General features: G+C 40.2%; 1 protein-coding gene across 4 annotated transcripts in view; it reads right to left on the bottom strand.

Annotated features, from left to right (window-relative positions):
- LOC100747273 (flocculation protein FLO11-like) overlaps window positions 1–24,678 on the bottom strand; it is a 307,210-nt gene that overhangs the window by 202,243 nt on the left and 80,289 nt on the right. The window lies entirely within an intron of this gene.

Raw genomic sequence — 24,678 nt, forward strand, 5'->3', positions numbered from 1 at the left:
GGAGGCAGGGGCCATAGCCAGAAAGAGAGAGTGGAGAGAAGAGAAGAAGAGACGAGGAGCAGAGAAGCGGATAAAGGTGGAGGAACAGGAGGAGGGGGAGGAGGGGGAGGAGGAGAAAGATAGGGCGTAGTACGATTTTGCTGGTACGGAGACGAGCTTCCAAGCAAAACGCGTGGTCCACCTCCGAGTTATTTCCTTTTCCAGTCACCCTCGCCTCCCCCTTTAGGCCCGCCCTGTCCCTTAGGCTGCCTGGACGGTGCAAATTATTACCCGTCGCAGGTGCATTTTTTCTGTTCCTTCGGAGCAAATGTTTCTGCTCCGGAGGAAGCGGCGTCGTTCCTTTTCTACCTCACTCCAGAATATCAACCGCGTGATGGAAAGTTCTGGAGAACTGGTAACCAACGGCTTTCACTGTTTCCGCTCAGGGACAAACAGGAACCGGGTTCGGTCGTGAGCTTCGTCGGTTGCTAAACCGGACTGTTCTTATTATTATTACAGCTAAAGAAACTGAATACTATGGAAACTGAAAGGCGGAAATCTTCGCAAGCGTGATTTCAATCCTAGTTTCATGGCATATTTACGTCATTGTTTTCTAGAATATGACTGATTGTCAAGTTAGGTTCCTTTCCGAAATCTGACAAAATTTGATTACAAACACCAACTTCCAATACTACTCACCAACTTCCAATACTTCCAATACTACTTGTACCATCGTCTCAAAGTTATTCCACAAAAATTATATTAAATTATTTCTTCGTCATTACAGAATTCACTTGGGCCACCGTATTTAGAGACCTAAACATCTCCAGCGTTCATCAACTAGAAGCATCCAGAGCCAACAAGTATTCGGAATTCTTGGGGAAGCTCCGGCGGCAAAGAAAGCAAAAGCCTTGCGGAATCGTACGTGGCGAAACCGAAGATGCCTTATGATCGCGGACAGCAGTTCGTTCCTCGACGGTAGGCGGACTACCGAACGTCGAGTTTAATGCAGATTAAGGAGCGCGGGGGCTGGAGGGTCCTTTGTAGAACGCGTTTCGTTCGGTATTAGCTGGAAGTAGCTCGTAGAACCGTGGTATTACCTGGAATTACGTCTCAATCTACCGTGGCCGTCGACTAAACTAATATTAAAACTTTTAACGTAGTTAGAGCGCGGCCCGTGGTTGCTTTACCGTCCGTGAAGCTTCTCTCTCTTTCTCCCTCCTCTCTTTCTCCTTGCCTCTCTTCATCGTTCTCTCCTTTTAAACCTCTCTCTCTCTCTCTTCTTCTCTTCCTGCTTATACATGTGTACACGCGCGTATACGTGTCTACGGCTATCGGTATGTGTATGTGTGCACAGGTTGCATTGACCGTTACTGAACTTTGATGTGTTTCCTGCACAAAATTCACCTCCGAAGTCATAAATTAGCTACGGAGACCGATGCGTCTCTCCCTTTGGCCTCCACCCTTCAAGCTGCACCAATACACCAAGCCCTCTGCGCTACTCGAGAGACCGTCAAAAGCAAGCAACCAGCACGTATCTACGACAGCTCCCTCGAAATTGTCCGAGCAGCCGAGAGAGCTCCGCCTGACCCGGTCCAGCCGCCTCGATCCAGGATAAACTCATTTTTCAACAGATCCTAGGAAGCGAACGGAACCAACGAAAGCGTTCCTCCGTCCTTCCTTCCTCCTTCCTTCCGATCGCCTCTCTTCACAACTGAATATTTATCGGCGACGATGAACGACGGATCGGCCAGGTCTGTGTAGTTTGCATATGCCGTTAGAGAAGACTCTCGCGTGAACGGGCATCGACTATTTCGGGGGCTGCAACGTGTTGCAGTGACGGACACCGAGCCAATGTCCCGGTTCGTCTGTTTAGAATTTCATATTTTACACGATGCGCCGCTTTGTAGCCGAACCAGACAAATTATTATCTCTATGTACTTTCATCTTTTGCTCCGATGCATTACATTTACACGTAATGGTATTCTGTTTCGGCCATTCGCTCTGTGATCGATAGAAACTTCTTTTTGTCCACGATGATTGTCAGAAATAGCAAAAGTTTTGAGAAACTATAATGCATATAATAGATTGTAGAATAAAACTTGTAATTGTTCGAGTTACTAATATAGCACACATTCATTAGAAAAGGAGTATCGACCAAAGGATGTCCATGGATTTATGACTTCAACTTCATATTGAAATTGAAAAAGAAATTAAAATTATAATAAAAATCCAGTGAATCTTTATAATTTTAAAATTCGTCATTGTCTTCTGAATAAACACAATGTTACGAAGCAACATCAACTGAAGCACGTCCATGCATTCTGCACGACAAATTTTTATTCCACCGCTTAAGGAGCAGTCCTGTCCTGCCAGATCAGAACTGCTTCATTTAGAATCTATTAAGTGGATTAAGATCTACCAATGAAATGGTCGTTTCACCTTCGTCTTCTTTTCCGTCCTTCTTCTCACCAACTGTTGGCAACTTCTACTTCTTCCAACTTCCTTCGAAAGTTCGCAGTGAAACTGCAGCCGAACACGAGAGGATTGCGTAGACGGAGGTTAAAATTGAAAATCAACGGGAAAATTTACACGGGGAAATGTAAAATCGCAAGGAAGGCGGAAATACGAGATCTATTACCGGAGATAAACGAAGAGGAAATTATATGAGTTAAGGAATGGCGGTTTTTGATCCAAAAATGCCCTAGTAAGGTGTTCTACGGTAAGTCAACATGGTTAATTGGAATAAATGTGGATTTTCTATGAATCCTTGTTTCTCACTCTAAAATTCATCATCTGTGTTTTATCTGTGTCATTATCTGCTTTTTGGAAATATTTTTGTGTATTAATATTTTACGTTTTCTATATATATTATTCATATATATATTCTAGTTATATGTAATTGAAATACGGGTAATTCTATCATCGTAATACTATCTTCATAAAGCTATTATCTCAGAAATAATAGATGTTCTAAAATTGACTAAATTTAACTTACTTCTAAATCGAAGGAAACAAATAATTAGATAAAAGAAACTATTCTTAAAGTTCAAGAAGAAAATATAATAAATTAATATCGCATTTTATATCAGCAAATATCACATTCTTTGTGAAAAAAATACTTCGAGGTATCAACACACCTTTGAATATTCGCAACACTTGTTGAACAAACTTCAAGCAAGTTGTTAATAGGAAATTATTAAAATCATTCGCGAAATATAAAACTCAATTACACAGAAAATTCGAATCGAGAACTAGTTCACGACATTCCGAACACGTGTCAGGAGAGTTTGGTACAACGTTTAAGAATGTTCTATATTCAACGCGTGAAAGGCTGAACATTAAAGACATTTAAATTCCTCCTTCGTTTTGCCTCGTCATTAAGAGATACGATTAGTATTTACACGCCATAAGCAGTCGCGCTCCTCATATTTCTGCTAATTACCTCTAACCTTCGCATAATCGTTGGAAATGTTGCAGTAAGTTTTCTTAATAAAGATCAAGCATAGAACGAATCTAAAATTAAGAATAAATTAATATTTTCTTTAATATCATTTATCAAGAAGCATCGCGTTTTTCGAAGTTGTGTATAACTTTCTTCTTACTAATTTTAAAATATAAGAGGAGAAATAACGTTCATCTTTAAATAATAATAAATTTGAGATCTTATTATTTACGATCCATCCAGGAGCATCATTAATAAGCTTACTACTTTCACCTGGAACCATCGCATAATCTTAATTCAATCAAGTTCTTTAACAGAATTAACAGTCGAAAATGCAGCCACAGCTGGTCAGACATCCTCTACCACCGATTATACCACTACTTCCTAACAGGACGAACTTCCTAATAACTACGAAGGAAAAAGAAGAAGTCGAACGAGAAACTTCCAAAGCCGAATCTCTTCCACGTGAAACGTTAATGACTTGAAGAAACGTTCCCTATTATCACAGTCGAACGATAGAGCACACTAATTAACATCAATTACCATTATATCTAAACTTTCCACCCAATCCCATCAAATCGACCATAAAATTTACCCTATACGTCGTAACAAATGCAATTCCATTTTTAAAGCATTCAACGTTTCAAACATACATTCAGCGTACAATCTCTTTCAATATAAGACAATCTTTAAATACAGAAAAGAAAGAAGGATTCATCGATAGATTTTTGAAGGAAAATCAGTACGTTCCTTTAGAAAAACAAGCGAGTTCCTCTAGAACAGCGTGCTCGCATCCTCGATCTTCGAGGAGGAGTGCTGAAGTCTTGCCCCAGCGATTCCCGATGTTCCTCCCCGCGCGGCCATCCTGGCCACGAAATTCTACGGGTTTTCCATCCCTCTCTTTATCTCGGCCGCTCGGTATCCCTGAACCTTGTCACTCTCTACTCGTCTGATTCGCGCACGCGTGCTTCCTGTTCCCCACTCTGGAAAGCTCGACGAGCAACTTTCCGGGAGGTAGCACGGGGAAAAGCTCCACGATCCACGCCTCCCACGGTAGGCTTACTTTCCTGTAACTTTTTGCCGTTGTTGCCGTCGACGTCGTCGTCGTCGTAGGTGGTCGTGGTCATACGTGCGCGCGCCCTGAGGAAAAACCTCTCTTCTCTCGACCGTGGCTGCCTCGAAAGAGCTTCCCTGCTCGCCAACCGCGTTTTTCCTCCTCCTTTTGCTTCTTTTGCCATCCGCTACCGCCTGCCCGTTCCCTCATCTACCTCTTTCACTGTCTCTCTGTCTCTCTTTTTCTGGCGTTGCTCTTGTCGCTTTTTGTTTTTGGAAGCTTTTCTTTTTGTTCTTATTGTCGCTACGTTCTCAGCTATCACGAGCAATAAACGTCCCTGCTCGCGAAATTACCCGGTAGACAACGCCACAGGGAAAAGATTTCCATGGAAGTGTAGAAACGACGAGGCAATGTGCCGACCAATGGAAATGAGTATTGTCGACCAGTTGTTTAGTTTTTTGGAGAATCAGAGATACCGATGAAAGAACGATGGAAACGATGTTCGATCGATTTTAGGTGGATCGAAGATAAATAAATTTGGAGAAAAGAATCAGAATTTTGCATAAGAACTTTATTTAGAATCAAATTTTTCTAGTTTCTACTGTACTAACAGAGAGTTTCGTGTAAGAAAATTTCTCCTCATAATCATCTGAAATTCTATTCGAAAAGGTTGCCAATGTGTATTGACTTTCTCGTAGGGAAACGCAGATAAGCACCGGTCGTGGACGTACAATTATGCAAACGCTGATCGAAAGTAGGAAAAATGCAGAAGAGAAATATGTTAATAGCCGAGAGTGAAATAAAACAACCGCCGGGACACTCGAACGGCAAAGTTCAAAGTCTAAAGTTTGATCACCCCTCATTCCCCTGACCATATCGTCTATTACTACCCTCTCGCGAGACACTTCGTTATCTTTCTGAATCGACGATGTCAGGTGGAAATGTCGCAACGTTTTATTCTACTGCAACAATTCCTTCTATTTAAAATAGTTCATTTAAACTACTGTTCTATTATTATTTTTATAAAACGTATTGAGAATTCTAGAAATCTTACTTTACTTTTTAAGATTTTTTTTTATAAGAAATCTACAAACTTCAAAGGATAACATAGCTACAGTAAAATAGCTCAATACATAGTGCGGCATGTACCATTTATTTTTTTATTTTGATTCGTAAATACTTCGCTGGATAAAGTCTATGAATAAAGCAGCGCTTGTTATTATGATAATTGGTGACTCACGATTTACTATGTCTTCATTCTTAGTTTACATAGTATAGAAAATGCTTTAAATACTATAACAAAAAATATGCGTGCGTGAGTGCGTGTGTGTGTGCGTGTGCGTGCAGGACCAGAAGAAAGCAACCGGCAACACGAGTAGCCCACAACTTATCATCAAAGTTAAGAATTTAACTTGGGCGTTATTTACTGCGGACCGAGTTACGAACTTCTGAGATCACTTAGGTCGCTAAGTTGCTCATTGTGTTTGAAGAATAACTTAGCCGAACTACAATGAGTCGAACTTTGAGCGAGTGGAACAGCGAAACGCGTACACTCTTCCCGGAATGACGAATGGAAGCCTAGAGACATAGCTAGTTGCACGCTCCTTAAATCCTTTTGTTGCATCACTTTCTAAATAATAACCTGAGCAACTTCGGAAAATTTAATTTCACTGGTCAAACACGATCGTACCCGTTCGCAGTTTGGAAACCGAAATAGAAAAAATGAGCCAGATTCAATACGCGAACCTTTTCTGTGGACGATTGTATTATGTTCCAACCCTCTGACCAATTAATTCCGTGAAATGCACAATATTTTCTCGGCGATTGGGGCGCGGAAACACTGGGAAGCTGAAGATACATTTTTCAAAAACGCTCAGAAATCAATTCCGTCGAGCATTAATAGACCTGCTGGTTTTTAAAAAATTGCTGCTGGTTCGAATTGGAATGAAACTTTTGGAGGCATTCAACGATCGTCGAAATATTTATCCTGGTATATAGCGCGTTTGATATCAGGAAGAATAGAACGTGTTTCGTATAATATTTTAGTAATTCCTTTTGTATTTGTTATCATTGAAAATTATAGAAATACAAATTACACAAATCTGGGATTACAGTATAATTATTATAAGCAAATCCCTGTGATTTAACACGAGCAACAAAAGCGAACCATAATCAGCCACGCGAGGAAATATTCGAATTCCTTCAACAAACACCGACGTAGTTTGGAAACTAAAAGAAACGAGTACAGTTTCACCGTCGTACTTAACGATCTAGGTTAATACTTCTCGCAACTTTTCGGGATTTCAACGGTCCGTGAGGAAAGAACACCAACGTGAGCGCCATAGTTGTTGAAACCAACCGCGTGGCTTAATCGTATAGATAGTTTTAAACGTTTGAATAATTTCTGGTAAACCACGAAGTTCATAAAAAATGATATCATTTTTGTTGCTTAGATTGAATACTTTTAAAATATAATCATTGCATCTTGATAATTTAAAGATAATTTAAGAAAAGTACATTTAAAAATTATCCTTTCGATGATCACACTCTTACAATATACAACATTTTTACTCCCTTTCCTAAAACACATCGAGAGATTAAATATATAATTATCACAAATGCAGCAGTACGGGATAACCGAAAGCCAGTAGCATTTTATAAAAATATAAGAGCATTCACGAAAGGCAAGGAACCGGAATTCGAAATTCTATAAGGAAGCGACTGATCCAATTTTCGAGGACCATTTACAGTGAACTCTCGAGGTTGGCTACCAGACAAGACGAAATATGGCTAGATATAAGAAGGCAAACACAAACGACACGTGTAGGTATCCATACGTATTTGTACGTAAATACGGGAACTCATAGCGTTGGCTACTAGTGTAAACACCAGAGACAAAAGAAACGGAGAGAGATAGAGGCGCAGAGAGAGCATATATCTGTCCTCCGTATATCTATCGCGGGGGAGAGAACGATGATCCCTGCTGGTCCGAGATATAGATCCATAGATTTGTTTTCTATCTCTGGCCATCCTTTCTATCGCCTTCAGGCGTCGAAGAAGTTCTTCGGGAAATCAAACTCGCAGATCTCCATTCGGAAATTTTTCCTTTGTCTCAAGAACCAACATCACTGTCGATTTTGTGGTGAAAGGAAAGCTTTCTGGAAGGTGATGGTTTGAGATCGAGGTTTACATTTCAATTGATAAGAAAAAACGTTTTAAATGAACGGCTTATATGAATCAATGAGTTAATTGATACAATTAGCAAAATGGGAAAAGATCTTGTTTTAAAAGATATACGTTAAGTTTTAAATATAATGATCATAAAGATTACAAGTGATGATTGAATCTATTTTGTAGATAATAAGAATTTTTTGGAAAAAGAATCATACTTTCTTTGAAGCTCTGTTTTTTTTTTTTTTTTTTATCAATCCTTACTTTAATATTACTAAAATGAACATACACAGGGGAGAATTGTCACCACGTTGCACGAGCATTTCAATTGGCACATCAAATATTCTATCAAATATTAAACCTATCAACGAGGAATTCAGATTAGCATATCAAGAAAGACAGACATTAAAATAAATAATGTCGAAAATGTCCGACAAGAATAACTGTCGCATATCGTTAAGGCGATTCTGGAATATTATAGGGATAAGGGATGACGAGATCGAAGGGTAAGAAAAGGACTGTCGACGGTCTTCTATCGATGCTCGGCATCACGATATTAATTGACGCAAGAAATTAGGTCCGCGATCCCTGAGAATGATTGATCGCGTAATGAGAAATCCCTAATAATGACCCTGCCGTTTTGGGGTAGGAAGAACGACGTAGGGCGGGAGATGGAAAGGTATTAAGAAACGACATTAGATTATAATTTATATTAAAATCTGTGCAAGGAGATAAAGAGAGGAGACACCCGCCAACGGTCGATCTCAACCCTTCGGCATTGGCGTAACGCCCGTCTCTAAGACAATGAGGATCGGCGTTAAACTTCTTGGAAGGGTGCAGGATCTTTGAATATACAATGCTTCGAGCTTGCTATGAAAATAGAAAATATTCAGTAACTTCGAGTTTACTACAGAATTCAAAACATCTAATAAATAATACCTAACTCCTAAGGGTATATTCTTATTCATTACTCTTTCATTTCAAGTAAAAGAACATATTTTAGTTCTACTTTACGTAATATACTCTGCATATAATATTTTCTTAAATCTTTTCAAAATAATAATTATCATGTATACAGGATACCATACTTGCGTACTTATTGAACATTCTGAAATCGTGTTAACAAAACTATGACGATAAATCATACGAGGACGTATAAATGAAACAGAAGCTGGACCAATGATCGATCTAGGATCGCAAAAGAGGCATTTTAATTAGGCTTTACGCCTATGGAAAATAATCAAGGGGAGAGGCCAAGGGACGCTTTATGGCGGAGAAGAGAAAGAGAAGACGAACGTGGATCGCATGGAGCAGGCAGCGCGGCATAGTATTATACTGATGCAAAGATAGGGTAGGGGCAACATGCTTAGATGTAATGGGGTAGAACTTCGGATTTATTCCGGTTACGACATTAAGCATGCAACAATATATGTTCCTAGTAATGTTATGTTGAATCTGTTGAACTATCCATCAAGAATTAAATTCAGGTTTAAAGTTATATAACTTCGTGACATATTTTCTATTTTATACGTTGAACGCCTTTAACTCTTCCAGTGGCATAGGGTCTTACTTTTTAAAACCTTATTTATAAAATCTACGATACTTTCACTATATAAAATAATAGAAAAACTGAAATAAGGATATCTACGTAAACGCAACAGGAGGAAAATATTATATGTACATCGTACACGTGGATAAATGACTAGTAAAATTAAAAATTGGTGCACCAAAGAAACTCAACATGCATCGAAAATATTAAGTTCAATATCGTATTAGAATTATCGACTAATACCTTAACGATTTCCAGTTTCTACGCAGCACCGAACAAATCAGAATTCCTACAACCGACCTGTTCAAAGCGGACTAACGATTCACCCCGTTCTTCGGTTTGCCGTTACATCGAGTCCAGCAGGTAGCGTTATCGACAAGACAGGAAGCGGAGATACTAAAAATACGCACAGCAGGTTTGAACGGCACCAAGACAAATATGTGTCAGCCCAACGCGTTACACTTTCCCTGGTGGCATCTCATTCCCCACATCACAGAGCGTGTGAGAGGCGAAAGGAGGAGAAAGAGAGAGAGAGAAGAGCAACTAACGGTTTAGGTTCTGTAACGAGCACCAGTTCTCGGGGATCCCTCGTAGCCGATAATAAAATGCATGATTTACCTTTCCGTTTGCTCGAGCGGGTTGCGAAGCGCGCATACGGCGCACGAAAGCGCAGCTATGGCAGCAATAGCGGCACGCCAAGCAAGAGAAACACACAACACGCTTTCATGCTAGAGAGGGAAAAACGCCGAAGGAAGGAGAGAGGAGAATACAACCCTCTTTACTCAACGGCACGACACGTTACGAAAGGCGACCCGCATTACATACGAGCGACAGGACGACGCCATGAATTATAAAATGACGGTAAAAGCGAAAGTTTCCAGCGGTTTCGCGGATACTGAAGAGAAGGATAGAGACGAGAGAAGACCACCAGCAACGTACAGGTCTGAGGCAGACTGTCAGCCAGCGAACCGACCAACCAGCCAGCCTCCTTCTAATTTAATGAAATAGCGAAGGGTTAGGCTCCTAGCAGATGAAGCACCGAGCAAATGTTTAGGCAAAGTAGCCGGTCTACATGACGTGCTCGCGAATGTGGAAGTGCAACGTTTACACGTTCAACCACGTCCTGTCGTATCGCCCTGCTCGAATTCAGCTCCCGCAACTACCTGTCTCTTCTTTCCTTTTCGTCCCTTCTACGTCCCGCTATTTCCCTTCGCGTTTCACTTCGTTTCTCCTAGTGGTGTAGTGGTAAGTGTTACAGCGACAGTGACGCTAGACACTGCATCTATCCTCATCCATTCTTCGGGTTCTGGTCTTTGAACGCGTGTCTTACTCTTCGTTGGACACGAGTGTCTTCCTTCGTCGCATGGGAGGAATCGATTAAAATGGATGTGAAACGGTTTTTGGCGATAGTGATGCTGGTGGCAAGGATGCTACGAGTCAGCCATGCTTCCTCGACAACCTATCCCACTGCCTCCGAGCGACGAACATGCAAATTCAGAACCGGTTACGCGAGCATTTTCACATCCGGAATGACGCGGTAACGAGAGAAATCCAACGAGACGTCTCCTGGATAATTTCCTTTCTGGGACGGATGAGAATGTTCCGCGCCCGCTTGTACGATTGTTCTCGCCACAGTAGAGTTGGGTATTCTTCGACATTCGAGTTAGGATTTTTATCACCTTATTAAATATATTCGTTACTATTCTTCTTTTTTGTTTTGAGATTTTACGAGCTCAATCTGTTCATAATTTACTACGATCGAAGATTAGAATAAAAAGACTTTAAAATTTAAAGAAATAATACAAAGTACATGTAAAATTATGAACTTTTAAAACCTCTCCATCATCATCTCCATCTCTCTAAAACAGGTAATCTATATGTCTGCATGGACAATAATAAAACGGCAAGCACCAATGACCATCAGGGAAGCATCGATATCTGATGGCAAAAAACCACAGAAAAGTGTCGGTCATCGTGGATGCTTGTATGGATCCAGCTTGAAGCAAGAGTCACAGTGGGAATCCTCGCGATATCGTCGCGAAGGTCCGACGAGGCGACGATGGAAACGAATAGAGAGGATGTCGGGCGATGGTAGCAATCTGGAGGTATTCCCCGGACAGTGAGGCGCGTGACACGGGGGTGAGAAGGCGCGATGACTATGCGATAGGCAAAGAGAGTGTCAAGCCTGAAGGAGTGTGAGGAGTGTGAGGTTTGGTGGAAAGAGAAAGAGAGGAAGTACGAGGGGGAGACAGAGAGAGAGAAAGAGTGAGGTGGCGCAGTCGTGATTACAGTGCCGTGTATTCAAATGGTCAGTCGGACCCACACCAATCACAACGAGCAGCACCCCCGAGCATCCCCGATACCCTTGTCTAATGCCACAGGGACTAACGCCGATGTACAGGACAAATAGCGAAAGAGGGTTTGTGTGCGTGTGCCTACGCACCGACGCCGGCATCCTCTCCTCGCACGTCGAATCGAGAAATGGTAATATGCAACTTGGCCGACAAGCTTCCCTCCGTCGACTGGAAAATTCGAAGGACCTCCCTAGAGATCGGCCTGCGAACGTTGCAGGACATCGAAAGACCCCGAGTCCTGTCCTTTCGTAATAACCGCAGCCTGTGCCGCGTGAACGTTCGTTCTCCCATTGAAAGACGCGCTAACGTGTTTCACGCGTATTGCGAATTTACTCTGCCGAAATTACATGTCACCGTGTCCATTCTGCGAAGATTCCTTAATTCTGAGTCGAGTTTACGTGGGTCGAGTTGGCGTAGTTCGTCAAGGTTTAGTGAAATGACTATAACAGTTCGAAGCAGGAGATTGTAGTCTGGGAGGTATTGTAGAATGTTTGAGTGAATGTAAATTCGTAAATTGTAGTATGAAACTTTGGTCTTGTCGATATATGACATAATTTATACGGCTTATACAAGAGAATAATTCAGACTTGTTTTTTAGCTAGTATCTAGCTTACTAACTACTTAGAAACAAACAGAACTTCTTAGTCTTAACACGTAAGACCTTGATTACAGTGGGTATGTGTCCTGGCTTCCTTCCAAAATCTTCAATGTCAATGGTGATTGATTATCCAACCGTATAGAGAACCAGCAATCTTGTAACCTCAGATCACGATAATTTCAAATCCTTACATATCTGATTCTTGATAATAACTCGAATATCATATAGTCTTTTAGATCTCGAGTCTTTAATCATCGAATTCACTTAAAGCATGGTTTATGAATACTTCACGCTCGACAAACATTATGTAAATTTAGCGATCATCGAACGCGAAAGATAACCTCCTTGTCGACAGGCGTGATAACTTGCGGTAGGTAGACATGTAGGAAGACGAGAAGGAAGTGGAGAAGATGGCGAGAGGTCGTAGGACGACCCTAGTTAGTCCCGGGTCTATGAATCGTTAATGCTAATCAGGATCGCCAGGACCGTGTGCTATGGACTAGGTGACGTCAGCCCTTCGTCAGAGATATGGCTACGACGAAAGGGACTTGATCAATTAACCCCTCGCGATATTGATAAACCCTGAAAGGAACCCGCGAAATCCTCTGTGGTCATACCGAGTCGATCAATGCGTGTTAGACTCATTAACGATCCTGTTGGGGTTTGATCGTGAGATACGGATTAGAGATGTGCAATTGTTAAAAAATGCATCTTTGTAACGGAAACACAAAAAAGTTTATGATAAAAATGTTTTCGATGAAAAGTTTGTTGTTTTTTAGACGGGATAACTGCATTTGTAACATTCTTACTCGAGAAAGTATCAGAAAGTTTTATTAAATGCTGTTCTTCGACAATGAAAAATAACGCGAGGCATTCATAAAATGTAATAACAATCATAAAATTAAATACATATTAAATTAAACGCGAATTCAGTAGGATATGTCAACGAATAATCAAACCAAACTTATACATTTCTCGTACAACACGCTAATATTATAAATAAGCATCCATGAAACAATCATATTCTCTAACATGCTAACGCTCTACAAATTTCATTGGAAGGACAAAAACAGCGAACCGACATTTTATCCATTATCTCGTCAAGCTAGCAAACCGATCTTGTAATCGAGCCGAGGGGTGGCGAAGCCAAGGATACCAGGAGTAGATTAGTAGAAAATCATTTCCCTTTCTCGAGACTCAGCAGAATCTGCGATACCATAGAACAAACATTTCGTGAAGGGGTGGCAGGGAGATCGGCGTTCCGTTCCACCCTCGTCCAGTTTAGCCGCGACGTCGACGCCACATGGGCCAGATAGCAAGTGTGCCTTATCTGCCAACGAGAATATAAATTTCCAGGAAAGCCCGGCAATACGTTAGAACGTAGGCACGCACGCACGCCGATCTGCCATCTCCCATTAGCTAACTCGTGTGTTTGCTCGTCACTTGACCGAAGATTAACGCTCGTCGTCGAGGAATCGATCGCCAAACGAATAGTGAACGAGCATGCACGCACACGTACACGGATTTTCCACGAACCTATGTCGAGAGGTTACGACACCTCCAGCTTGACCATCGTCAGATTTATGGTCGCGTTATAGGAAAATTTGCCTGTTCTCGATCGTTCCCCCGATTAATCAGACAAACAGGTTTCGATCTAAGGTAAAACATGACCGCGAAACGCACGATCACCGTGAGTCGGAGTTCGCGGGATTTTCTTCGAGACGTCTTAATTACGGCTACCCCCGTGGATCGAAGTTTCCAAGGTTTCCAGCAAGTTTCCCGACCAAAGTTTCCGCACACAGACCAACGTATGCAAGGTTAGGTTTAAGTTCAATCTCATAGACTCGACCGCAGCGAACGCTGTTTTGGGACGCGGACCTGTATGTACCTTGATTCAACGCGGTTGATCCCTACGCGGAATTGTCAGAGATCGCAAAAGGATCCGGATCCCAGGGATCGAATTTCACCGATAATTTTGATACGTTATCGTTAGCTTTCCTAGAAAATTAAAATATTGCGCGTGATCGTCCATTTCAAATACATTTTACCATAAAATCTATAATCCATATAGATATCCGTATAATCGTATACAATACGCATACAAAGTAGATGTTGAATCTGTGCTGAATTTCGATATTGAGATTCCTAATGAGACGAGTACGAGGATTCTAGCCATGAATTTTGAAACTAGTTCTGGACGATAAATTATGTCATGTCGATAGCAACAGATCCACGATGAACGGTATAAAGTTTCATCTTCATATATATATTTATAGTTTATAGGTAATATCATCTGGAAATATCTGGACATATTATTTTTTACAGGATCTAACATAATTACAGATTTACAAATAAAAAGATTCCTATATCCTAGGATATTATAATATAAAGCAAATATATTGTAGCATCTTCGAAATTTCTCGAAACCTTACTCAAAAACCCAAAACCAACTTTGTTTTCAACTTTGAACGAACCATATATTTTGTATTTTCCTCGACAGTACATCATAGTTACAGCACAACAAACAGTCCACGCCGTTATTTCTATCTTCTATGTTGCATGAAATTTCAAAATATAAATAAACAGCAGTCTTGACCAACTCAACGTCGATGAGTTTCATGGACTAACGAATACGACATATCGAATTCCGCAATGAGAACGGAAAAACAGGAGAATGAAGTTGGAGTAATCGGCCCGGGTCTGTCGGTTATTGTGCACGCGAAAATGACTGCTAAAATGAAGGCGAATAGCCGGCAGCGATTTTTGTCGGTTATTCAGTTATTAGTTCCATTCAGTGAACCGGACTCGTGTTCGACCCGTTAGACGCTCTCTCCGCTTTCAGGTTATCGATGCCCTATTGTTTAGCGGATGGAATCCGCAGGGCTTCGTTCGACGGCTGCAAGTGTAATGCAAGATTCGTTGGTTCCCATAGTTTTGTGGAAACAGTGGCAGGTGAAATGACTTCTAATTAAACTGTCAGAAATATTTAATCTCTTAAATGAATTTGGTCAAGGAGAGTAATAAGGATTCCATAATTATTCAAGGAATACGTATATTGAAGAATGTAAAGATACTATTTCTAGAACGTAAAGATATCTAAGAAAAAATCGACTCCACTTTACTGCTCGATTTAAGTCTTGAAATTGCAGTAATTGTTGTAATAATACATTTATTATTTATAATTAAGAATAAATAACGTCTGTAAGAAGTTTTTCAAACGATGTTTGATTGCAGTATTTTCAAGTATTAATACGAATGTTTTTAAAATTTACTCAATGCATTAACGCCATCGTTACGATTCTAAATAATGCCATGTAAGAATGAAACATGGTATGACGTTCAGTTGGACTTCTACTAGCAACTATCACACGTAGATCGATAGGAGAAACGATAAATTTGAAGAAATCTCAGTAAGAATGTGACGGCTGAACGATAACAAGAGGATGATCTCGAGATAAGAGCAGTGGCATTAATTGAGATTCTAGATAGAGCGTGGTAGTTGGCACAGCGTGTCTGGATAACTATCGCTGGACAATGACAACGCTGACCGCATTTGGCTTTCATCGGCGTGAGTGACCGTTCCGGAAGCCTTCGAATCGAAAAGAAAAAATTGAATGTACGCGATCATTTTTCAAACAAAAAGGAAGAAAATAATAATTATAATAAAATTAAAGAAAATAAGAATGAAATGATTATGGTATCAGTATTTACCCAATCTAACTAAAACTTCACAAAGAACGAGAAAGAATTATGTCGAATGAATTAAATGCAAAGAGGGCTAGTAAACCCGACTCTAGAACGGGGGGTGTTTTTAATAGGACGTTTCAGCATCCGAACCGCGTGCTGCCCTCGGACGACAGTGAAGAGAAGCTAGATACTCAGTTCCTTTATGATTTTAAACAAGAAATTACAATATCTTAAACGTTTCTTGATGCAAATTATGCATTTCCATGACCCCTAAACATTATACGACGAAGAGTATTCGACTAATTATTGTAAAGTAGACATCGCAAGCACTAATACACATTTTTCGAAGATTCTAAGTTATAAAGAATTCCATAGAATATAATTTTGCAGCAATTCAATATATTTTACGTAGTTGCAACACAAGATTCAGAGAAACATTGTAGGTTGGAATACGTGAAATACCTATAGAGATTTAAATAAAAGTATGGCCGTGTTTGTTTAAAGTTATGACAGTGTGTAAACTGAATGGATCAGTTAGGGAAACATCTGCACGTAAATTGCACGTAATCAAAGCGCAGAATTATTTCGAGCGGATTTTAATTGGAAATTCCACGGGAGCCGATTTTGCACGAGCGATTAATCGATCGATAAGAGCTAATTGTTACGTGCCCGGTGCGCGAGCACCCTTAAAAGCTAGAGGGTGGTGAAGGTGCCAGGCTTGGCAGCTCGATATGCATTGGCATTACGTGCAATTATACACGTAACGTTGAATGCGTTTCGATTATATCTGTTGCAACATCTCGTTGAATGAATCGGAGATAATACATGATTTTCTGCTCACTCGAGATTTGATAATTCCAAATCGATGCTGCGCTTTAATATTAATTCAATATTTATGTAATTGAACAAATAAAAGTATTATTATATTCGGCATCTATGAAATATCGCATGTATCAATATGGTTTCATTGCTACTTAATAGATTTCTAGTCTTCAATAGAATCACGTGTTTCTAGCCACACACCACGTAGTCTATTTATTACGATTATTGATTCCCATTTCTAAAATACATAGTCTTTATTCTTATAAGCTAACTATCTTCTCAAATTGTACAAGTATAATAAGATCGTTATAACATACTTCATGTATTCTAGACAGCGTCCCTGCAATTTTTCAATTACCAAATAACTCTCACGTACTCCATAACTCGAATAATAACATCGTACAGCAACAACGCGATAGAAGGTACAATAACATTAAGCGTCAAAGAACAGGCAGCTCGCGAAGCTGCCAGCGAGTTTGTCTAATAAATTTCGCAGGGCGGATATATTCAGGTAACGGAAGGCTATTACAAGGCGATATCTATCGAAGTTGGGTGGACGGGAGGGCCGCCTAGAGAGAAATAAAGAGCGATTGCCTCGGTAAATCAGAGCCACCCCTACCGTCAGCCCCGAACCACCCCGTGGTGCTCGAGTCGGGCACCTTCTCTCCGGTTGCCGTGCTGCATACCAGCCGCGAAACGAAGAACACGAAGAACATACGTATCGGAACATTAGCAGACCTTTGTCGTACCTGAAGGTCTCTTTTCCTCGCGTCCATTTCAACCCATTCGAAACGGCACCACCGCGACGAGCCGTATCGCTCCCACGCACTCACCCCACCGCGCGCGGCAAGTATTTCCCGAACAGCGATAAAGCAGCGCAATGCGTCATCCGGCCGTGGAAATAAATTGTTCTCGAACACGAGCGGAATCTTCCCGTGCTTATTTTTACCGGCCGCTAACTCGAGGATTTCGGAAATCGCTCTTTCCGCGGCAGTTCCTCGAGAACTACCGACGAGACGGTTTAATTTCGTCGGAGGAATTTCCACGGCTACGATCGTTCGATTTCATGGCTCAGTATTATTGTAAAAGGGATTAGTTTTGGGGAATGTAACGTATCCGAGGTGTGCGTGAAGTTTAGAATATGTTTACAGACTAGTTTAAGAGTTATGTACTGTGATGATTTGAGAAAGTGTGAAGAAATTTGTATTAATTTTGTGTAACGATTAGAGTGAAAAATGATTCGATTATTACAAATTTCTCTAATTTAATAGTATCTAAGTAACACATTGGCGATTAAAGGGCTGTAGGATGATTATATTTGTGCCAATATTAATTATGTAAACTTCTATATCGTAGAAATATCGTTATATATAGTTGCGATGAAGAAGTAGAGAATTCTAATGTATAATATGATAATATTACAACCTCCACTTACTTGAAATCGAGTATAATTTATAAACGTGTAAGGAAAGATTCATTGTATCCCCGAGGAACTTTCGGAGCGAGCACACGACCGGAAGCGTGACCAATAATTTTTCGAATGATCCAAATTTCTCTTGGGACCGACCGAAATATACACGGTCGTGCATGTTGCCGACGCAATACGTGACAGAGTTGTTTAGAACGGGAAGAATGAACATGCGCGCGCCATGATCAAGCTTTTTGGCCGTATCACATCCAAACCTTGCTCACGTAATAATAAATCGACTGATTACCGTCGATAAGAACCGCAAAGATACGGCGTTATCTCGTGGTGCTAGAGCATGGGTGTTTTATACACAATTTATTGGTTAAGCAATTTGTAAGGGACCCAGGAAGGCAGCAGAGTTGAGCATCGATACTGATAACTGGTGACTTCTAACCCTAATTGATGTTTTGGTACCGTATATTATTTTACGAGACATTGAATATTCTACATATACCTTCATACACACTGTTCCCATTTTTTTGTGGTAACAAAATTGTAAATCCGTTGATTACGACTTTTGCCTTTAAAAGAAAGCGAATACTAGAAAAAGTGAACGTTCGGTATTGAAGTCGAACCAGATACAGAACGTGCACGTCAGATGTCAAAGGAACCTTGAAGAAAGGATACCATGTGACAACGTAACTTTAAAAAGTTTCCGTCACAGACGGTAAGCAGTGGACAGTAACAGACAAGTTGACAGCGAAGCTAAGTGAATGAGGAATCTTTCTACTTGCTCCGTATGGGTCACAATATTTTGTGAACAAAAAGAAATACGTCAATAATCTAGACTCAAATTTACTACTTTTAGGATTACTTTTTGTAATAAAATAATAAATTTTAATACAAAGAAGGAGACTCAATTTCCACAGAGACACTCCATTTTTACTTATAGAAGCACTTGCACGTTGATCGGCAGATCAGGGGGCAGAGAAATCCCGTTAAATTTACCTTTCGAGTTTAATCTCTGATCACAGTTTTCTAAGCGTCTATCCCGTGGATTGTCGTCGGTGATAGCAGCGTAGATCCGAAGCGTCGAAATTTCCACGGAATATTCAGACCGCCGCGCGTCGCGTCGCACGAGTAGAACTTCGAAATTATAAACTCGTCAGGCATTTACGTGGAACGATTAAAGCTAGCTCGCAACGCTATCGTATGGATCACCGTAAGAAGAACGGTACGGAGAACGCAAGCAAAGGAGAAAGACGGAAGAATATTTGTGAGCGTGTGCACGCGGTTTACACTAAAGCTAAGCCCGTGATACTCGCGCCACGCACGTTCTCCCTATGACTCTCTTCCTTCCATCTTTGACATGGCGATAGCATTTTCTAATTTTATTAATAATTTAAAATTACATCGAAAATTATAATATAATAAAATATATCCATATAGTCTTTTTAATTTTACCATTACAATTGAATAATCGATGAAAGTGTAGAATTTATATTCATAATATGATCTAAATTTGATCTTCGAAATAACGAATCTGCTAATAAGTTTCCTGCTCTTCCAAAACATTCCACTTATTTTTTTTTCTTTTTTTTTTGTAATTTCCTATAGGCACTTTATTTTTCTAGCTCCTTTCATTTTTCTTCGCTATCCTGATTCACATATATTGCAGACAATTCATCAAAAGAGCACGACATGGTAACGGTTTATTCATGCACGGGGATCAACTACGGATTTCCCGTACTGCGGGCTTGCAAGCTCAAGGAATTACGCACGTGGACGATACTTTAACGAGCCGCTATCCTGTGGTCTGGATTCGGATTTCTCGGGATTCGTTAAAAGCCACGTTAATGCCTGGTTCATTGTTCACTGGCCGCCCTTTTTTCCCGAAAATTTGACAAGGGTCAACGGGAACTTGTTGCTTACAATTCAACAGCTAACTTCGTTGGAGAACTGCTTGATTATGTATCATGAACGATCTCTTCGCCTCAGACTGTGAAACATTTTACGTCCAGATTATGGATTCAATACAGAATTTAATGCCTAGATGGTGTTGATTAATTGATTTTTAATAATAGAAAATTCTTACGTCAATTTTTAAGTCAAGGACCGTACCAATGTAATTTATTAGTTGCATTGTTCGTGAAGAAATTTTACCTTAATCCCAAATATGTTATATTGAAAATTTAATTGTTTAATTTTCATAGGAATAGAAACAGTATAAAACTATAGTGAGGAAACGATCCAGCATTTCCGCAAGAAAAGTGTCTTAATTCAAGTGATCCCAGTAATTCTTCGTGAAACATATAAAAAGCACTAATCATTGCAGGAAAATATATTTCGAATACGTATTCCAAGAAGAACCTTAAAATCGAACAGCAATATAAGAACAAAGAATATATTCGTCCCGAAAAGATCGAGGATTTATGAGTCACGATTCTCGTTCGCCGGGTATCCAGATCGATTTCGCGAGGAAGAGAAAGGGAGCCATCGCAGTGTAGAAAGCATCCCTTCTTTCGTGGCAAACACGGACTATGACTTTCCTGCGACGTGGCTGCAAAACTTTTCCGAATATCGGATTGACGTATCGCCTCGAAAATAGCACGACGAGTAAACAACCGATACGTATTCGCATTACACGAAACATCCCGAGGGATGTCCGCCTTCTGACTGCATCCGTGCGTTCCAATGGCGACGGCCACGAAAACACACATGAAACGAAGGCTAAAGCATGGACAAAGCAACATGAGATCAAAAAGGAAACAAGGAAGGATTCTTGTAACTGCTGTGGATATGGAATGGAAATTTTATACGTAAAATTCGCTTTTTTAAAGGAGAGCTCTTGACACTTGACGATTGATAGGTGCTTTATTACTGGATGATTTACTATTGAGACAATTTATTATATTTTACTATTTGTAACAATAATTATAATCATAATTCTCAGAAAAAGATCGTATAAAATAAATTTGTTAAAAAAAAAAGATTAGAAGTACTAAGTATACTTTTTGATGTGATGATCTACCATGTAATAATTAAATCTCAACAATTACCTATATCAATTACGGTGTAAAAACTGGTGCAGAAGATGTCAGAAGACGACGCAACATTCTTTAAAACGATACGCAGAAGTTAGACATTTCGAGGAGCGTTCAAAACACAGGGAACAAGTTCAAAATGAAACTTACCGGGATAACGTGGCTTTGAACTTTGTTTTACCCTGCTCAATAAGTCGATTTCAACCTGCTGACGTAAAAACTGCGAAAGTTCAGCTCCAGTTTCTTTGGCCCCGTTAAACAAGTTCGCGCAGAGCGGTCACAACCTACTTGCTTGTAAGAAGAGACACCGTGGTTGCCAACAATTGAAGTGAAGAACGATAAAAAAAACAGGGAAAAAGGAGGAAAGACGAGTTTTAAAAAAAGTAAAAACAGAAGAAAGAAAGTTTCGTTTAAGATCACGTGGCGGAGCGTTTAATCGCGAGTCGTCACCATCGCAACTATGTACGCAAAATATTCGAGTTAGGGAAAATGTGCCTTCGAAACTTCTATCCCCGCCCTCCGTCGCGCACTTGCATTGAAACTCATAGTTCAGTGTTCTGCTGAATGTATTCAAAGTAAACTACTACCAGGTCACCGGTAAGTCTCCGAACTATCACGCAGATTCAATGTCAGTGGAATAAATTTCCTAAGTCTTGTAGTTTAATGAAACAGCAAACTATCGGTACCGAAACAGAAAGTGAGAAACTTTGTCAGAATATGTACAAATCTGTGCGATGAAAAACAAATTATTCTTTTTAAATACATATAAATATGTAACAAATTTCGAATATCTGTACATGAAAAGAGATTGCTTTGCACGATTAAATTAATACTATGAGTGAAATTGTATAAGTCGTGAACTACAAATCATAATGGCAATATTACTTTTCTAGCGTAGCAAGGTTGGTAATAAAATACGTAAAGTTTTACAAGTGAAAATTGTGCAACAAAATAACGGAACAAATAAATTTGTCACTTATACAGAAATACACAAGCAACTGTACTAATTTAATGTAAAAGGTCTTGGTGATAAAAAATTTACTTAGAGAATATTTTATGTAAAGACAGAAAAAACATACAGTTCGAATGGCAATAAGTCGAGTCTCCTCTTCATGTTACCAATAAACTGCTCGTAAACAGGTTGAAAGTGCGTTTGTAATGGCTTCTTTAGGAAAATTGCTAGCGAATTCGTTGGAATTGCGTGTGAGGATTTTACGAGCCATTTGAATATGATGAATCGCGAATTTAATGACCGTCGACAGCATTCTTCCGTTTGCCCTCCCTTTTTCTCGCCTTTATCCTCCTAACATTAAAGCTCTTCGAAAAATAAACTTATTAGCTTTTAGGAAGCATTCCAATTCGACAATCGAGTCAATTCAATAAAAATCTGACAATTCATTGGGTAGTTCGAACGCCAAAATATTGGAATAAAACATATATTAATCTGTTATAAATTCGTCGACAGGCTGGATAACGCGAGAAAATCAAGACATTTCACAGTAGCAATGAGGTAACGACATTTACAGCCACTTTTCCGAATGCGTCTCGCCGTATTACTATACTTGTCAGGTTTAAATTAGTCATACAAATTTCACTAGGGTCATGGATGAAAGCCAATCAAATCACCGATCGTAGACGCTTAATTCCTCGTTGAAACTTTTGTACGAGCTCTAAAATCTCTACCCTTTTCGATTCTGATTTCAACGATGTCGCTAAAAAAGTTGGCGATGGTCACAACGAAAGAATCACCTACTGAAAGTTTAGAAAAAAGAGACGAATATATTTCAATTACCAACACCACATTTAATTCTTCACTTCAATTCTTTACTACTTTCCATCACTTAATTTTCACCTAGCATAAATCAACGATTGCGTTGTTTATCATGTGATCTAATAATTACAACTGTCTAAAATTAAACTACTCGCAATCAGTTAACGTTCTCGAAACATTTTCACTCGGTCCATTATAAAAAGCTTCTCTAGTGGAGCAACGCAAGATATTGCACTCGTAAATATCACCCTTCCAATCTCTTTTCATCTCTCCAACATTCATAATCGTCGTCCTGTCTAATGTACTCGTTCTTCGTTCAGTGGCCTCTACACAGCATGGGCATCAGAAAAATTGCCAGCCGCCAGCAGTGGCATATTAAGAAAAGGGCGGGAGAGGTTGACCGCATTAGTTCCGGCTCGTGTGTATAGAAGAGAAAGTGGCAGTAAAGGGCCGACTAATCATAAAGGACGCAGGAACGAAGTGAATTAATCAATGGATTAAACGCGAACTACGTGGAACACGTGGGGAGGGTGCGGTGGACGTGCTGCGGGGAGACGAGAACGCTTCGACGGGGGTGGCGTAACCCTGACATCTCTCGTTTGTCACACAAATAACCGAGCATTTGGCGGGAATGTAGCTACGGGTCTCCGCTCGATGGACAAACTCCACGAAGGATGACGAATTCCTATGGGATCCTCCGGCAACCTTTCTGGCGTCTCGCTATTTCACCGAGAATTCCAGCACGTCTGACCAAAGCGCGAGAAGTAACGGCGAAGAAGTCGGCTGCCTTGCGATTCCGGCCCACCAAGTTCTTGGAGAAATTGGGTGACATCATTTGGACGTTTCGAGATGGGTTACATTTGTTTCGGTAGAAGTCGCGTTAAAGATGAATAAATTATAGATACGTTGGTGTGGTTACTCGTAATATAGCACTTCGCGTATACAGTAAATTCATTGGCAAAAATTTCGAATTCTGAAAAGGTACTGCTAACTTCATTCTTCGATTACTTCAATCGAAACTTCTTCTACTTTTTATATTATCGATAGAAAAATTTGTACCAAAAGTTATTTATATACAAATTTGGCTCCACTGTCGCAATTAATAATCTAACGAATTACATCAATGTTCCTCGCTATGCGTGAATGAAAATTTACATTATCTCAGGAGCCAACGTTGCGTTGATGCAACATTTCATTCGCACTTTTCCTTTCAATCAATTTATATTATCAAATTCTTCTTTGAGAAATTCGAAGGATTCGCGACGTAAAAACTAGCAGCACCAGCATGGACATAAATCTTTGCGGCGGTTTAAGGTACCCAAATCAATTTCACGGGATGACAAGGGAGAAGTTGCGCATGATTAGTCCCGGAGGAATATCGCTGTTGCGGTTGATTCAGGGTTTGGTAGTACGAATGCCGATACCTCACCTTGTCGCGTTCCCGGCTATGGAAGAAACAGAGAAGACAGAGACAAGAACGGAAAGACCGACAGAGAGAGGAAGACCAAAGAGTGGAACAGAGGGAAGGAGAAGAGAGGAGAATTCAATATGAAGCAACACCACAACGTATCAAACATCCGTCGGTCCTCATCTTCCTCGTCTCTTATACCGAAGATTGTCAAGATACGTTCATATAGGAGACATCCGCAGCCGCACACACTCATCTACGAGTGAAGACGGCTCGGTGGCTCTTTGATGGTAAAGTTTTCCATCCGGCAAACATCAGTCCACGGAAATGGATCGAGCTTCTCGCACTACGAAGAACCAAACATGCCAGGAAGTTAACTTTAATCGGG

Source organism: Bombus impatiens, unplaced genomic scaffold, assembly GCF_000188095.3.
Source record: "Bombus impatiens unplaced genomic scaffold, BIMP_2.2 scf_0044, whole genome shotgun sequence".
Lineage (NCBI taxonomy): Eukaryota > Metazoa > Arthropoda > Insecta > Hymenoptera > Apidae > Bombus > Bombus impatiens.